Here is a 13397-nt window from a genome sequence, read left to right on the forward strand (position 1 = left end):
GAAATTGTTTTGATTTCTGATCAAAAATTCTGAATTTAAAGAAAAAAGCAATAAAGCAATAGAATTTATGAATAAATATACTAATCACAAAATAGATAATTTTCAGAGGAATCATGAATGTCCAAAACTGACAAAAGAAATAGAATATTTAAATAATAAAGTGTCCTTGGGAAAAAATGGATTATACAAAGCAAATATAACCCTGAGAAAATATTATAGAAATACCTTTAAATATATAGTGAAGGAAGAACACCAAGGAAAAGTGAAATTTTAAAAACAATAGGTCAGATCATTGAATGTGGTGGCAGCTTTTGAGATTTGCATGTTTTGGTTTTTTTTTTTTTTTTTTTTTGGAAAGTATATTCTGGCCTATGGAACCATGTCTAAGGGACCTGCAGTCAGCATTGATCTTGGCACCACCTACTCTTGTGTGGATGTCTTCCAGCATGGAAAAGTGGAGATAATTATAAATGATTGGGGAACCCAGCTATCCCAAGCTATGTCACCTTCACTTTCGTTGACAAAGAATGATTGATCAGTGATGCTGCAAAGAATCAGGTTGCAATGTGCCCCACCAACACAGTTTTTGATGCCAAATGTCTGGTAAGACAGAGATTTGATGATGCTGTTGTCCAGTCTAATATGAAGCACTGGTGGTGAATGATGCAGGAAGGCCCAAAGTCCAAGTAGAATACAAGGGTGAGACAAAAAGTTTCTATCTAGAGGAAGTATCTTTTATGGTTGGGACAAAGATGAGGGAAATTGAAGAGGCCTACCTTTACCACTGGCCTCCTGTTACCACTGCTGTGGTCACAGTGCCAGCTGACTTCAGTGACTCTCAGCATCAGTCAACCAAAGATGCTGGAACAATTGCTGGTCTCAATGTACTTAGGTAATCAATTAGCCAACTGCCACTGTTATTGCTTATGATTTAGACAAAAAGGTTGGAGCTGAAAGAAATGTGCTGATTTTTATTTAGGAGGTGGCACTTTTGATGTGTCAGTCTTCACTACTGAGGTCAAATCCACAGCTGGAGACACTCACTTGGGTGGAGAAGATTTTGATGACCGTGTGGTCAATGTTTATCTCTAAGTTCAAGCGAAAGCATAAGAAGGACATCCGTGAAAACAAAAGAGCTATCCAATGTCTCCATACTGCATGTGAAAGAGCTAAGCATACCCTCTTCCAGCAAACAGGCTAGTACTGAGATTGATTCTCTCTATGAAGGAATCAACTTCTATACCTCTATTACCTGTGCTTGATTTGAAGAGTTGAATCCTGTTCCATGGCACCCTTGATCCTGTAGAAAAATCTCTTTGAAATGCCAAGTTAGACAAAGTTACATATCCATGATATTGTACTGGTGGGTGGTTCTACTCATGTCCCCCAGATTCAGAAGCTTCTGTAGGACTTCATCAATGGAAAAGAATGGAATAAGAGTATCAACCCTGATGATGCTGTTGCTTATGGTGCAGCTGTCCAGGTAGCCATTTTATCTGAACATAAGCCTAAAAATGTTCAAGATTTGCAGCTCTTGGATGTCACTCCTCTTTCCCTTGGTATTGAAACTTCCAGTGGGGTCGTGATTGTCCTTATTAAGTGCAATACCACCATTCTCCTTGGTAGACAAAGAGCTTCAGGACCTACTCTGATAACCAGCCTGGTGTGCTCATGCAGATACATAAAGGTGAGCATGCCATAACCAAGGATAACAACCTGCTTGGCAAGTTTGAACTCACAGGCACATCTCCTGCACCCTTGGTGTTCCTCAAATTCAAGTCACTTTTGATATTGATGACAATGGCATCCTCGATATCTCTGCCATAGATAAGAGTACGGGAAAAAAGAACAAGATTACCATCACTAATGACAGAGATTGTTCGGGCAAGGAGGACATTGAGAACTGGTTTAGGAAGCTTAAAAGTACAAAGCTGAAAACATAAAGCAGAGGGACAATATGTTATCCAAGAATTCGCTGGAGTCTTATGCATTCAACATGGAAGTGACTGTTGAAGATGAGAAACTTCAAGGCAAGATAAATGATGAAGACAAATGCAAGATTGTGACAAATGTAATGAAATCATTGACTGGTTGGATAAGAATCAGACTGCATAATGTTAATCTTTTCTTCCTGCTCTTCCTCCCTGCTCTGTTCTTAGTTGCTCTCATATCAAAGAAGACATTTGGTATTTGTGTTTTAGGGATTGGCCAGCTTCACTAAGCATAATCTGCTCTAGTGCCATCCATTTCCCTGCAAATTCCATGATTTTCTCATTTTTTAGTGCTGCGTAATACTCCATGGTGTATAAATGCCACATTTTTTTTTATCCATTCATCTATTGAAGGGCACCTGGGTTGGTTCCACAGTCTAGCAATTGTGAATTGTGCTGCTATGAACATCTATGTGGCAGTATCCCTGTAGTACGCTCATTTAACGTCTTCAGGGAATAGTCCGAGAAGGGCAATAGCTGGGTCAAATGGTGGTTCCATTCCCAGCTTTCCGCAGGAAGAAAAGATTAACATTAGACAGAGACATGAGGTGGGAGGGAAAGGGAGAGAAAAGGGAAATTGCATGGAAATGGAGGGAGACTCTCATTGTTATACAAAATTACATATAAGAGGTTGTGAGGGGAATGGGAAAATAAACAAGGAGAGAAATGAATTACAGTAGAAGGGGTAGAGAGAGAAAATGGGAGGGGTGGGGAGGGGGGATAGTAGAGGATAGGAAAGGTAGCAGAATACAACAGTTACTAATAGGGCATTATGTAAAAATGTGGATGTGTAACCGATGTGATTCTGCAATCTGTATTTGGGGTAAAAATGGGAGTTCATAACCCACTTGAATCTAATGTATGAAATATGATATGTCAAGAGCTTTGTAATGTTTTGAACAACCAATAAAAAAATAAATAAAAAATAAAAAAAAACATTAAAAAAAGAATCAGACTGCAGAGATGAAAGAATTAAACATTAGCAGAAAGAGCTGGTCTGCAACCCCACCATCGCCAAGCTGTTCCAGAGTGCAGGAGGCATGCCAGGAGGAAATCCTGGAGGGTCACCTTTCTTGTGGTACTTCCTCTGGGCCCACTATTGAAGAGATTGATAAAGTTAGCCCAAGTACAGATGTGGCATTTTTCTGCACAGTAAAATATGGAAGGGCTCAAATTTGTAGCAGATTTAAAGTTGCTTCTATAGAAAATTACTGGGCATTCTCAATATTTGCATATAGAACGGGTACACAGGTAAAGGAAATAACATTGTACTTTATAAGCACTGTATTGCAAATGGAAAATGCAATGTCTTAAATAAAACTATTTAAAATTGGCAAAAAAAATCCTCAATAGGTCAAAGTATATGACAATTTGAGTCTTCAATTTCAAAATGAAATATGGCAAATTGAATTTAGCAATACATTAAAATAATTGTTCAGAATGGTCAGGGAATTTTTATTCTAATATCCCAGAATGATTGAACATTAGGCAATATTTGCATATAATTAATCATAAAATAAAATACTTGAAAGAAATTATATGGTTATCTTGATTTTTTTTACTTTTTAAATTCTAATTTGTTATATATGACAGCAGAATGCATTACATTCATATTACATATATAGAGCAGAATTTTTTATATCTCTGGTTGAACACAAAGTAGAGTCATGTCATTCATGTCTTCATTCATATACTTAGGGTAACGATGTCCATCTCATTCCACCTTATTTCCTACCCCCATGCCCCCTCCTTTCTCCTCCCTCCCCTTTTCCCCATCTAGAGTTCATCTAATCCTCCCATGCCCCATCCCACCACATTATGAATCAGCATCATTAAATCAAAGAAGACATCTGGCATTTGATTTTTTAGGATTGGCTAACTTCACTTAGCATTATATTCTCCAACTCCATTCATTTACCTGCAAATACCATGATTTTATTCTCTTTTAATGCTGAATAATATTCCATTGTGTGTGTGTGTGTGTGTGTGTGTGTATCTCACATTTTCTTTATCCATTCATCTACTGAAGAACATCTAGGTTGGTTCCATAGTTTAGATATTGTGCTGCTATAAACATTGATATGGCTGTGTCCCTGTAATATGCTGTTTTTAAGTTCTTTGGGTATAGACTGAGAAGTGGGATAGCTAGGTCAAATGTGGTTCCATAACCAGTTTTCCAAAGATTCTCCATACTGTTTTCCTTATTGGCTTCACCAGTTTGCAGTTCTACCAGCAATGTATGAGCGTGCCTTTTCCCCCACATCCTCTTTTAAATACATCTTCAGATTGATTTTAGAAATTTACTAATTCAGTAAGTATTAAAGGATGGTTTAGAACATCCTGTTTCAAACAAACTGCTAAGTTTATGTTTACAGGGTTTGACTTAGTGTCATTGCCACTAAAATAAGTGTGATAATCAGGATGTGATGATTGCTATAACAAGCAGTCCTCCAAGTTTGTGACTCACCCAATAGAATTTGCTCATACACCATTTCCCTATGAGAGTTCTCAGCCCGGTAGTTTGGGTCAGCAGCTCTCCACTAAGTGCAGAGTCAGCAGTCAGACAGTTGGTTTTTTGGTCTGAAATCCAGTGAGGAATTGGAACATTCGGTCTCAAGCCCCAGTTAGGAAGAAAGAAAGAGTAAGGGAGATCACTTGGGTAGATTTTAAGGAACAGGCTTTGAAATGATGTATATATCATTTTTACTGTATCCCTTCTAATCCTTTGAGCAAAGAAGGGTGGAAAATACCATCTAGTTGTATTTCAAGAAGGAGAAGAAAACTGTGGTCTGGTAAATGCATAGAAGTTTCTTCCTTGAGAAAATCCAGCCAAGGCTTCTTCCTTCTGTTACTAGTTTGAATAATCATTCCAGGAATGCTACCTAAAACAATCATCTGATACAGGCACAAATAGTAAAAATATTGATAAAAGTAGGAAAAATAATAATTATTTACTGATGACCCCATATAAAAAAATAAAAGTTTTAGAAATAGTAGCAATTTGGTCAGTATACCAGTTGCAAAATGATTATACAAAATACCATAGTTTTCTTATACAACAACAATAATATCAGTTAAATAGCATAAGGAAAACATTTAGGGATACACATAAAAAGAACTATGTGAATCCTATAGGAATAAGCCATTAAAATTATAGAACTACATAGGGAAAACCTTGTATCATTGGAGAAATATGTTACTATACAGAAATATTCAATGGAGTAAATAGATCTATTCCCCCATTCTCCAAAAAAATAAAACTATAAATTTAATGCAGCTTCTAGGAAAATCTCATGATAATTTTGTTTAAATTTCATAAAATAGTTCTAGAATTTATGTGAAATAATAAATAGTGTTTTGAGAAAAGCAAGGCTAAGTTTGTCATTTCAAGCAGTATTTATTCTAAAGCTATAGTATTCAAAACAATGTATTAGGGATGCCAAAGAGCAGAAGAAAAATATTATTAAAAACACTAACAATAAAGTAACGATAAAGTGCCAGAATGATGCCACTCATAGTTATATGATGAAAAATGCAGGATAAAGTAGGGAAAAACTCAGGCAGAGAATATAGCTCAGTGGTAAAGCACTTGCCTAACATGCATGAAGCCCTGGGTTTGATCCCCCGCCCCCCTCTCTCTCTCTCTCACACACACACACACAAAAAAAAAAAAAAATTGAAAAAAAATTCTGTTTTTCAATAAATATTTTTCATTTGTAGAAAATACTTTAGGAAGGTCAATTCACAATTTTAAATAACATGTCAAAATATACTGCATATTAATAGATGAATTAAAGATACCATAAAGGCAGTAAAAGAAGCATTAAATATTATGTACTGGGGAAGTTATTTTTAAGGACAATGCCAAAGGTAGAATCCATCCACACAATTCTGTGTTTTAAAATTCTGCAAATAATCACTGAGAGCCAAATATATACTGGGCACGAGTGCTCCGTATTGCCCCATTTTCCATGTTCTGAACATCTAAACTATTACACAAATATTGAATGTAACTGAATGCTAACGTGAAGGATAATTATAGGAAAATGCAAGTCATGATGTGTAAAGGTGAACTTTTTCAATCCAAAATTTTTCATCACAAAAAGCTCTGCCCAAACAGTAAAGATATTAAGAAAATAACAGGTATTTGATCATCACGGAGGCAAAATACCTGAAAAAAAAAAAAAACAACTTAATAAAAGAAAAGCCTTATTTTCCTCGCAGTTCTAGAGCTTCAGCCTGTGGTTGGTTGGTTCCATTGGTTTGGGGCCTTGGATGAAGCAGAACATCAGGATAGGGAATATGTGGTGGAGCAACGCTGCTCACTAATGATGCTGGTAAGCAAAGAAAGAGAAGGGGCCAGGGTCCCAAAATTTCCTCTGAGGGCACCCAAATGACCTGACTTCCTTATAGGAGGCCCCACCTCTTAAAGGGGAGCAAGCATTCAACACATGGGCCTTTGGAGAAGATTTCCAAGCCAAAACATGTCGATACAAATGGAGCGTTTTATTTCTGGAAGGAAAGGATGGCTAAAATTAAAGCAAATTGTATTATTACCTACTTTATGGAACTTCAAATTTACATAGTCAAATGATGATATCACCAAGGGAGTTCTATGTACATAGTTTCCTTTTAAAATGACTCAACCAGTCATGTATGCAGTCTTTTCATTTATTCAGCAAATCCTTTTGGAGTATTTCCTAGGCTATACTAAGGCATGGATGCATGAGGAGTAACATCCAAGCAAGGACCAAGTTTAGCAAAATTATCACACAGCAAGCAGAGGGAAGAGGTCTTAACAATGCTTAGTGGCTAGAGGACCACACCACACATTGTAAAACTTAAAACAGTGACTGAGAAGGCCTGGAATAAGGCAGGAAAGCCACGGAACTTCTCAGTCACTTGACAGACTTCGAACTAAGAAGAATGACTTTATGACATTTGCCAATAAATGGATAGAACTGGAGACAAGACAAAAATCAACTCAAGATAGATTAAAGACCTAAGATTTAGATAAGAAACAGTGAAATAATTGGAATAAGACATAGAGAAACACTCCAATATGTTGGCATAGGCATCAACTTTCTTAATAAGATTGCTAAAACTCAAGAAATAAAATCAAGAATCAATAAATGGAATGGCATCAAAGTAAAAAGCTTCTGTGCAGCAAAGGAAGCAATTAAGAGTGTGAAGAGAGAGCCCACTGAATGGGAGAAAATCTTTGTCAGCTCCTCTTCCAATGGGGGATTAATATCCAGAATATATAGAATTCAAAAATCTTTACACCAAAAAAATAATAACCCATTCAATAAATGGTCAAAAGACCTGAATAGACATTTCTCAAAATAAGAAATACAAGAGGCAAAAAGTATGAAAAATTGTTTGATATCCTTAGTAGTTCAGGAGATGCAGATCAAAAAACTGGTAGATTTAGAACCTGTTTGTTCAAGGCTCTATTCTGACAAATAGATTTAGAGTTATGGGATTGACAAATGGACTTATTCTCCAAATACATTGACCTTCCTTTCTAAAATCAAAGAGGCAACTTTCCAACTATCTCTACCTTGATTTACAAATTCTTGCTTAGGAATTATCTTGTCCATTCAACTCATGTAGGTGGTTTTCAGAGTTCTTCCAATTTCTCACATCTGCCAGCCGCTTTCCCTCCCATGAATAGGTCACAGCTGCTCTATTCATCAGCTGATGTTGTTCAAGTGATTGAAAGACATGACCTTAGTTTGCCTGGAAAGGCTTATTAGCAGTGAACACGTGCTTTTGCTTCTGATTTTAAATTACTGTGTTCAAGTGGGAAGGAAAATAGCACTGCTTCACCATGCAATTAAAATGGATTTATTAAAATAGGAAGATTTCTTCCTTTATTTTGGAAAAAAAAGTTACACAAATTTTTACAAAGTTCCTTTGTTGTTGAGGACCAACACCGTTCCTTTTCTTCATTTCCAGAAATTCCACATTACAGAGTTTTCAATTTATGATTTTTTTGTTATTGATACACTTATGTGTACATATAAACATAGTAGATGGTGTATTTTCATCATATGGAAATTTTCATAAATGATATACTGCACTGCATGTATCTTTAGTAATCAGCTTTTATTCACATATTATATGTTTGACATCTCTTCATGCCAATACCTCCATGCAGATATATATTCAATATTGGAATTTTTCAAAATAATAATTTTTCTAGGATTTGAACAGATTTACTCTCCAACCAGGTATAGGAGTTTCCAGAAATCTGTATTGTCCTTCTGCTTATCCATTATGGGGGACATCTCATACCTACACCATAACACTTACTTTAGACATTTTATATGAATGAAATCATACAATTATTTTAGAATCTGATCCTTTAACTCAACATCTGTGATGTAGTATGTCATCAGTGCTTCAATTTTTCTAATTCCTGAATAAAATTCCATTATATGTGTATACAACATTTTATTTATTTATTCAGCAGTTAAAGGATATTTGGGTTATTTACACTTTGGGGGTATTATGAATAATGTTACAATGAGTATTTCCATAGAAGTTTTGGTTAGATATGATTTCAACATCATATGAAATGAAATACATTATGATAATTAAATGTAAGAAAATTAAATATGTGAAATATATTGATGTAAAATACATGTTTTCAATACACAGGAGTGGAATTTCTTGGTAACATGCTAAATCTGTGTGTAACTTTTCGGGAACTGCCAAACTGTTTTCTACAGCAGCTGCACCATTGTACTTAACACCAGCAACGTTGTAGATAATGATTTCTCCACATCTTCACCAACACTTATTATTTTTCATTTTTAAATTAGAACTATTCTAGCTGCTGTGACAGGCATCCACTGTGGTTTCCATCTGCATTTCTTGGTTGACAAATGATGTTGAGCATCTGTTTATGTCCTTATGGGCTGCTGTGGTCTGGATGCATCTCTCAGAATTCCAGTGTTTTAAATTTAGCCACCAAAGTCATAAGTTAATGGTATGTGGGAGGCAATTAGGATTAAATGAGGTCATATAGGTGGTGCACCCATGATTGCCTTAGCAGTTTTATGAGACGAGAGACTTGAGTTAGCTCACTGGCTGTTTTGCCATGTGATGCTTTGTGCTGCCTTGGGACTTTGTAGAGTCCCCACCATAAGATGGCCCTAACTAGATGTGGCCCTTCAAATGTGGACCTCCACAATGGGTAGCTAAATAAACCTTTAATTTTTATAAACTACTTGTATGTAGCATTCAGTTATAAAAACAGAAAATGGACCAAGACATTGGCCATTTGTATATCTTATCTGGAGACATATCTATTCAGGTACTTTAGCTATTTTTAAATTGGGGTTTCTGTTTTTTTCTTCCTGAGCAGTAAATATTCTTTACATATTCTGAATACTAGTCCCAATCAGATATGTGATTTGCAAATATAACCTTCTTTATTCTGTAGGTAGTTTTTACTTTATTTTTACTTCTTTATATGTGTTTTGGTGCATGAAGGTCATTTATTTCAAATAAAGTTCACTTTTTTTTCCTTTGGTTGCTGGTGTTCTTAATGCAATGCCTAATAAATTATTGGTTAATACAAAGTCATGAAAATTTACATGTATGTTTAATTATTAAAGTAGATGTATCTTTCAGGGTTTTCCAGAGAAACAGGCCCCAAAAGATGGATAGTTAGATTGATAGAGAAGTTAGAAATAAATGCCTACTTAGAGAGTCATTTGATATTAAACAAAGATTCCAATGAGAAAAGAAAGTCTGTTAACAACTGGTGCTTACTAATTGGACATGTGCTTTTTTTTTCTCTGTGTAAAATTCTTAAAAATTATATATATAAATAATTTATGTAAGAAAAAGGCAGACTTCCTTTAAGTTGAATATAAGAGATTGCCTGGGAAAGAGATAAATTCCCTATTATTCTTAGAATGTATTATAATTTCAAAAAATGTTCAGTAAGTGAAGAGGAAGTTTTTATTGTCTGCCTTCTGACAGAGACTTCAGGTTATTGTTGTATGACACCTGTCAAATTGTTTGAAGACTGTTATTAAAGTGGTAGCTCATGTGGAAAAGTATATTTATTTTTCAAAAAATAGTTTCTCAAGATTTTAGTCCTAGTTCTCACATTTCTAGTTCTCATTCACACCTTCCACCAAAAATCTTAAGCATCAACATTGACGAATCTGCCTACATTTTTTTTTCTTTTGGGGGAACTGGACTGATTAGATACAGAGCCTTGTGCATGCCAGGCAAACATTCTACACTGAGCTACATTTCTAGCACTTTTTATTTTTTATGTGGAGACAGGGCCTTTCTATGGAGCCTGGACTGGCCTTGAACTTATGATCCTCCTGCCTCAGCCTCCAAAGTAGATGGGATTATAAGTGTGCACCATTGCATTTGATCCTGCCTACTTATACTTAAATATTCTATAAAGCATACCATAAATATATAAAATACCACCTTTATCTGGTATTTTCATAACTGTACCGTTTTAGTCTTAGCCCCTCATTCTGAATGAACATTAACTATCATAGATAGCAAGAGTGGATATCTTTATATATATTTTTTAAACGGGATATTTAGTCGTTCCACTAGAATAAGTATTATGTGATGATACAGGGAAATCTCATTTTACTTATAAGGTCACAGGATTCATTAGAGGGGAGGGAAGGGGAGAAGTACTTTAGATTAGACAAAGGGGAATGGAGGCAATGGAGAGAAGATGGGAATAAAAAAGACAGTAGAATAAATTGGACATAATTTTCCTGTGTTCATATATGATTACATGACCAGCATAACTCCACATTATGTACAACCACATAATAATGGCAAGTTATACTCCATGTATGTATAATGTCAAAATACATTCTACTATCACATACAGCTAGAACAAAAACAAATAAAAAAATTTTAAAAATAAATGTAGTTCAGTGACCTCAAGGGGAAAAGGGAGGGCCACGGGATTGTGTAATGTGAATTGATCTGCATGTGACAAACTGAAAACATTTTGGATACAGCTGAAATCCAATAGATGGCAGTGAAATACAGAAAATCCACTGATTTGGGGATCCTTATTTGATTGCTTTCTGTGGTAAGCTGTTAGTTTATTGCCAATTAAAAGTTTCATCAAATTGTAGAACATCTTTAGAATCATATTACATCTTAAAAATACTGTGAGATCGTGGATAAGACAAAGCTCCCTACTTACTGCACCCATGAGGATGCTGTGGCTTTGTGGAAGTAAAGGACTTGAGGTTATGTAAGCAAGTTTGGGGTAAATTCAAGTGTGGAATCAACACGATCAATAGTGCTAGTGTAAATTCTACATACTCTCACAGCTGGATGTTTCTTGAAACATTGGAGCTGTTTTAAAGGAATGCTAATAATCCATGAAAGAATGGAGGAAAGGTGCAAGGTGAATCTGGAGATGGCAGCAGGGAAACCATTAAAGGGTCACCTAAGCCACAATAAGTATCAGCAGTGTCACTGTAAGTGTCAAGCCTAATGCAATGGAGCATAACTCTGGCTTTCATCATTATAATCTTCTGAAGGGTTTTAAATAAACAAAATCGCATCAATAGACTATCTGCCTACAACCCCCCCCCCCCAGAGATGCTTGTTGAATTTTCCTGGGAAGAAGTCTGAGAACTGGCAATTTAAAAACTTCTCCAAATGATTCTAATATGTAGCCAGGACTGTGAACCTTGGGCAAAACTGTAAAGATAATTTTATTTCCGTGTGAACTTTAGTGTCAAAGACTTGGGATTTGGTTTGTGCTCTTCCACTTCACTACTCAGTGAACTAAATCTATGGTATTTTATTTTCATGTTAATTTGTGAATTTCAAAGTTATAATTACATATTTTTGAAGACATTCATGGTAACCTGAATACATGTTAGAATAATCAAATTTGAAAGAAAACGATATTGAACTAAAATGGTATTTTCCTGAATAAAGTCAGCATTGAAATACTTTTTGTATCACAGATGTAAGGATTGTCATGTAGAAAGGGAATTTATCTTTTATATCAGTTAACTATGGCTACAAACCACTTTAAAATTCAGTGGCTTAAAACAACTATGTATTCAGTTTTCAATTCTGTGTGTCAATTTAGATTGGTCTCGGCAAGGACTATGGTTTCAGGTGATTGCCACTATAATTTCTCATGTGTTGACAGTCCTAGCTACTGATCTTTTATGGGTTAGTGGTCAAGCATGGGCAAAACAGAGGCGACACCTCTCTGCTCCAGGTGGTCTCCAGTCTTGTAGCATGCTAGTTGAGGTTTCTTCTCAGGGCTTGGCAGGTGTCCCAGGAAAGTTGGCCAAAGCACACAAGGCCTCTGAAGCCAAGGGTCAGAATTGGCACACCATTACCCCTGCTGATTTCTGTTTGTCAAAATCAGCAACAAAACCAGCCCCAATTTAAGGGAAATGGAAGCACTCCCCTTTCCCTAAGGAGCAGAGATGCAAGGAAAGTGGCCCAGGAAAGTGTAGTGATAGGAGGCATTTTTGCAATTTACCTTTTTTTTTTTTTTTTTTTTTGGTGGAGCAGCGGGATGGGGGAGGTTGTCCTGAAATGAAAAATCTAGTCAATTGCTAGAATTACAGAGAAAGGGATACAAAACAACAACAAATTTATAACAGTTGAATGGATGAATAATAGATGAGCTCCCTGTCACTGCAAGAAAGCAAGCAAGCCTAGGCCAGCCAGATGCCATTCGGCACATACAATATAGAAATAACTGATGCGCTGTTTAGAAGGTGTGATGAGGAACAATCGTGATGGTGTTTGATTATAAAGTTTCATTCTTTGATATATTTTATTCTGGAATTTAAAGGGTGAGTAAAAAATTAAATGAAAACTAGATCAAGCAATCAAGGGCCTAAATATAAAATGTAGAAACTTTTACGTTAAAGAGAGTAGAGTCTTTTTATACAGAATAAAAAACACTAAAAGATTGTGGAACTAATAGTAATAAGGGATACAAATGAAATACTGTTGTGCACTTCATAGAATGATAAAAAGTAATAAATAACCTGTCAATATTAAGTTTTGATAAGAAAGTGGAGCGATGGGAACTCATGAACCACTCTTAGGAATACAATTTGGACTACCACTTTGAAAAAAATCTGGCATTATTTTGTAAGACAAAGGGATATGCACCCTGCAGCCAGAAATTTTACTTTTCATTTAGGAGAAAATATTTCACAGGAACACAAGAAAGCTCATAAGAGAGTATTCAAAGAAACATTATTCTTCATAACATGTTTTTGAAAAAGAAATGAGCCCTAAGATCATCACTAGAATGCATAAATAGATGACGGTATACTCACACCATGAATACAATACACCTGTGACACTGAGGGGATTACAACTAGAGGCGTCAACATGGGTAGATCT

The 13397-nt window shown here is 35.7% G+C and overlaps 1 pseudogene; it reads left to right on the forward strand.

The window, feature by feature from the left end:
- The first annotated feature begins 379 nt into the window (after window positions 1–379).
- On the forward strand, window positions 380–12422 carry LOC144255998 (heat shock cognate 71 kDa protein-like; annotated as a pseudogene).
- Window positions 12423–13397: the final 975 nt, after the last annotated feature.

This window comes from Urocitellus parryii, chromosome 7, assembly GCF_045843805.1.
Source record: "Urocitellus parryii isolate mUroPar1 chromosome 7, mUroPar1.hap1, whole genome shotgun sequence".
NCBI lineage: Eukaryota > Metazoa > Chordata > Mammalia > Rodentia > Sciuridae > Urocitellus > Urocitellus parryii.